Below are 6,000 nucleotides of genomic sequence, written 5' to 3' on the forward strand. Positions count from 1 at the left end.
CCCAGCCATCTTCCCTTTGGTGGTGATGGGATTTGGAGTTCCCAGTGTCTTTGGCTTTGGCCTAGGGTGGGGATGGAGTCCACAAAGCCTGTATGGAATTAGCTTTAGGACATCCTTTTCCCCCTAATAGTTTTACTTAGCATCCTTAGGAAGGCTGATCCTTGCCACTGGAGAAATGTTTCTCAATATCAACCTTCTGAGGTCTGTGTTTTATTTCTTATTAAGAAGAGCAGCATATTTTAGAAGTTTAATTGTATTCCATGTTCAATTTTCTAAAGTCATCTTTTATCATTTTCCCTTAGAGATGAGAATATAAGCTCTGGCTTATATTCTACAGCAGGAACAAACCACTATAATCTAGGACTTTTTAAGGAAGGTTTTGCAAAAGAGCTCTAATGTTGAATATGACTTAAAATAAAATGTCATTAAAAATTTTATATTTATGAAATCATAATATTTTGGATACACTGGGTTATAAATTATATTATCATTATGTAACAATAATGTCTTAATTATTAACATTCATCTAATATAGGCTTATATGTAATATTAATATGTTATGCTATGTAATACATTGTAATAGTAATATAATTATATATAATACATAAGTGACATATTATATACCATAATCTATAATTATAAAAATATATTACAATTTTTGCCTTTTAAAATGCTTTGTAAATATGACTTCTAGAAAATTTAAAATTATATGTATGGTTTGTATTACATTTCTATTAGCCATTACTGCTCTAGACCAAGTATTTCTTATATTTTAATGTACATATGAATAACCTAGAAACCTTGCTAAAATGCACACTCAGAAGCTCTCAAGTGAACTTCTTTATTTTTGCATCACACTTTGAATATCAGAATTCACAACCTTTTTTGCAGCTGAGAACCATTTAAGAACTTTTAAAAATCACAATAACCAGATTGTGGTACCCCAAATCAATCAAGTAAAAATCTCTAAGAAAGTCTAGAAAGGGGCCTCTCCGGTGGCGCAGCGGTTAAGCGCTGGGCTGCGAAGCTGCCCGCAGCCTCTGCAGCGCTGGTTCGATTCCCGACCCCCATGAGGGTCCCACATGGCATGCAGACCTCTCCTGTCGTGCCCACTGTTTTCCTCAGCAGTGTATTTCGTCAGTCTGCCTGTTCTGCTCCCCACTCTGGCCCTGGTGGATTCTCTCACCCTCCCGCACTTCTGACTGTACCCAGTGCTTGTGTAAATAAATAAAAAAATCTTAAAAAAAAAAAAGAAAGTCTAGAAATAAAAAAAAAATCATGAAAAATTGTATATTGTAATGTTTTGGATACACTGGGTTATATTATAATTATAATAACATAGGACAGGGTCAGTATGACTGGTTTAAATATAAATGGTTATGACGCTCCAGGAAAGGAAGCATTCATCCTGGCTTGGATAAGTATTAAATATTACTAGAAGAAACGATGTATAAAAAAGACCTGATGCTGTAGTTTCAAATTTTAGGATGAATCAGAATCCTCTGTGATGATCAAGACAAAGTCATTGTTGTCATGGAGTACTGTCGCTGTCACCCTACAATACTATAAATGAATTGTAACCAATTCTAGTTTTCATTTCTGATAACTCAAGTCCCAAGGAGGTTGATTAAGTCCATATCGCACCCACAAGTACAGGCTGCTCAAGAGCCATTGGCAAGGGACAACTAATCACCAACCCTACAAAGAAACTTTTTTCCAAAATTAGGAACGAAGTTGCAAGATGGTTCAGTATGCTTCAAAACTCCTCTTACATTCTCACCAAAACCAAAACAAACCAAACAGCAAAAACTACCGGCCAAAGAAATAAAAAGTCTAAACAAATGGTATTACTCCCAAAATTGACATGTTTGATGAGAAACTTGATTTTGAACAAAAAGACAAATTGAAATATTGAATCCTTAAGTCTGAGATTATGATGTTTAATTCAAGTAGAGCTGGTCGTTTAGTTTAGACAAATGAGGTAAAAATCTCTTATTTGTCAACTCCTAAGAGCTAAAATTAGAGAACATATGTGAATATCAGGATCTGCAATGGAGAATGTTATAATAACTTAATACTTCTGAAACTACAAGAGCAATGCAAAAGAGATGTTCCTTTAGATATTAACAGGTGTTATCTCCCCAAATCAATTCAAATTAGCAGAGTTAAGTAAAAATTTTAAGGTAGTGTTTCTCAGAGTATTTCATATGCTAGTTCACATTGTGAAACTTAATTACATTGCACTTAAAAATATTATTTGACTATGAAATTTTCTTGAAGAATTAGTGATACATTGAAGACCTTTTGGAAAACAGTGGGCTAACATTTTCTAGAACCAGGAAAAGATATAAAGAGACATAAGAAAATATCTATGGGGAGAAACAATTTTCCTAGAATCCAGACTATTTAGATAATTCAGACTCCTGATAGTCTACTGTAATAGAAGATGGGTTTAATAATACTGGGATTAAGAGTGTTTAATTCTATTATAACCTCATGTCTTTTCAAATGTACAATATGTGTGATATGTTGAGTTATATCATAATAATATATTAGGTGAGGGCCTCCCTGGTGGAGCAAGGGGTTAAGACACAACCTATGAAGCAATCCACAACCACTGCAGCACAAGTTCGATCCCAGGCCAGGGAGCTGACCCACATGGCAGAGCAGACCTGTCCTGACTCTCCCGCTGCTCCCCTCAGCAGTGTACTTCAGTCAATCTGCCTATTCTGTTCCCCACTCTGTCTCTGGTGAATCCTCTTACCCCCCCACACCTGTGGTCTGTACCCCAGTTATTGTATACATAAATAAATAAATCTTTTAAAAATATATATTAGGTGAATAAATATGAAAATAGTGAGAAAATTTCTGAATTTGTCAATATTACGGTCACAAATAATTACATAATAATGTCGAGGTGGGTTGGAGGGGACACCCACCTGTCAAGAATTTCTCAAGGGATTCTTCAAGGGCCTCTGGCAGAGACTGAATAGTCTGCCTCATCATCTGTTTTTGTCTTTTTCTTGGTCATATAACAAGGGTGACCACATAATTCATCAAACAAACTAGGACAAGAAAGAAAGGGGGAGCTATTAATAATTATGCCAGAACAGCACATACAAAATGAGACTTTCAGGTAAACTAGAACAAATAGTCATCCTAAAAATGGTTCCTGATTTTTAGTTATACACTTGACTGTTAGGAAAAAAGACTGCATTTCTAGTCTTTCTTGCACTTATGATGACCACATGAATAAAATAGTACCAGATTACAGTAGATAATTTTACAGGGGTGACCATTTCTTGACTGATGTGGATTCCAGTTTATCATGGAGAGAGTAAATAATGGCTTCCTCTATGTGGTAGATGTCTTCAGTGGGCGCCTTTATCCTCCCTCCTGGCTCTAATGTAGTTACTCTGGCTAGAGTTTTAGCAGTCATCTCAGACTGTGAGGCACACTTTGTATGGTGGTACATAAAATGAGCCTGTGTCTCTGATGATGAGGTGGCTCTGTCAGTTCTTTCTACTCCTTGTTGATTGTGTGAGGAATCAATACAAATTTATCTGAGTAAGCCTGTGTTATTTTGGAGTTTTCTGTTATTTGTCTCTAAATTGATACCAATAGAAGAGAACTACACAAATACTATCTAAGAAAGAAACATGAGGGCCTCCCTGGTGGCACAAGGGGTTAAGCACAGTACTATGAGCTATCTGCAGCCTCAGTAGCACGGAGTCCAATCCCCAGCCAGGAAGCTACCCACATGGTGCAGCAGACCTCTCCTGACTTCCCTACTGCTTCCCTCAGCAGTGTATTTCACTAGATCCACCTCTTCTACTTCCCACTCTGTCTCTGGTGAATCCTCTCACCCCCACTCCTCTGTACCCCAATTCGTATATGCATAAATAAATAAATCTTTAAAAAAATTAAAAAATTAAAAAAATATGGGGCCTCCACTGGTGGCGCAGTGGTTGAGTGCTGGGTTGCGAGGCTGCCCGCAACCTCTGCAGCACCAGTTCCATCCCTGGCCCTGGCGAGGGTCCCACACACACAAAACAAAAACAAAAACAAAAACAAAAACAAAAACAAAAACAAAACAAAACAAAACAAAAACAGGGCCTTCCCAGTGGCGCAGCGGTGGAGCGCTGGGTTGCGAAGCTGCCCGCGGCCTCTGCGGCGCCAGTTCGATCCCCGGCTGCTCCCCGGCCACAGGAGGAGGGTCCCACATGGCGCGCAGACCTCTCCTGCCGCCCGCTGCTCCCCTCAGCAGTGTACCTCAGTCCTTCTGCCTGCTCTGCTCCCCACTCTGGCTCTGGTGAATTCTCTCACCCTCCCGTGCTTCTTTTTTTTTTTTTTTTTTTTTTTTTTTTTAAATATTAAATTTTATTTTTATATTCCCCCATACAATTGCAAACGCCCCATTCTGACCCCAATCCTTCCCCTCCCGCCCCCACCCCCCAAAAAGTGTCTCTGGTTCATAGTTTTTTGTTGATTTTGATTTTCACTTTCTTATATTCATTTTCCTGGTCCCTTATTTAAGTTTTCTAGATTCCTGCTATGAGTGAGACCATCCGGTATTTTTCTTTTTCTTTTTGGCTTATTTCACTGAGCATGATCCCTTCCAGTGCCATCCATGTTGCTGCAAATTGCATGTGTTTATCTTTTTTGAATGCTGAGTAATATTCCATGGTATATATGTACCACATCTTCTTGATCCAGTCATCTATTTTTGGGCATTTGGGTTGTTTCCAAAGCTTAGCTATTGTAAACAGTGCTGCTATAAACATAGGAGTGCAGGTGCTCTTTGGAATTGATGTTTCTGTGTCCTTTGGGTAAATACCTAGGAGTGGAATTGCTGGATCATATGGAAGCTCTATGTTTAGTAGGTCCAGAAATCTCCACACAGCTCTCCATAGTGGTTGGACCAGTTTGCACTCCCACCAACAGTGCACAAGAGTTCCTTTTTCTCCACATCCTCGCCAACATTTGTTGTTGCTAGTTTTTTTAATATGTGCCATTCTCACTGGTGTGAGATGGTATCTCATGGTAGTTTTGATTTGCATTTCCCTGATTACAAGTGATGTTGAACATTTTTTCATATGTCTGTTGGCCATTTGCATTTCCTCTTCAGAGAAGTTTCTTTTTAGCTCTTCTGCCCATTTTTTGACTGGATTATTTTCTTTGATGTTGCTGAGTCTCATCAGCTCTTGGCAGATTTTTGTGATCAGTCCTTTATCATTAGTGTTGGGTGCAAAAATGTTCTCCCAGTTGGTGGGGTTTCTCTTTGTTTTTGTTATTGTCTCTTTTGCTGTGCAGAAGCTCTTTAATTTGATGTAGTCCCAGCTGTTTATCTTTCTCTTCACTATCACTGCTTTGGGTGATGTGTCTGTAAAGATGTCTTTGCTGTGCAAATCCCGTAGTGTTTCGCCTATATTTCCTTCTATGTATTTTATGGTTTCAGGTCTTATGTCTAGTTCTTTAATCCATTTTGAGTTGATTTTTGTGTATGGTGTGAGGTAGTGGTCAAGCTTCATTCTTTTGCATGTAGCGACCCAGTTTTCCCAGCACCATTTATTGAACAAACTTTCTTTGCTCCAATGCATAGTCTTTGCTCCTTTGTCAAAGATTAGTTGACCATAAATCTGTGGGTTTATTTCTGGATTTTCTATTCGATTCCATTGGTCTGTATGTCTGTTCTTGTTCCAATACCATGCAGTTTTGATGATTATGGCTTTGTAGTATAGTTTGAAGTCTGGGAGTGTGATGCCTCCATTTCCTTCTTTTTTTTTCAGTAGAGCTTTGGCTATTCGGGTTTTTGGTGATTCCATATGAATTTCATCAATAATTGTTCTATTTCTTTGAAGAATGCCATTGAGATTTTGATTGGAATAGCATTGAATCTGTATATTGCTTTTGGTAGGATGGCCATTTTAATAATGTTTATTCTTCCAATCCATGAGCAGGGGATGTCTTTCCATTTCTTTGTGTCTTCTTCTATTTCTT

Source organism: Talpa occidentalis, unplaced genomic scaffold, assembly GCF_014898055.3.
Source record: "Talpa occidentalis isolate TD23 unplaced genomic scaffold, MPIMG_talOcc4v2.1 talOcc4.2, whole genome shotgun sequence".
Classification (NCBI taxonomy): Eukaryota; Metazoa; Chordata; class Mammalia; order Eulipotyphla; family Talpidae; genus Talpa; species Talpa occidentalis.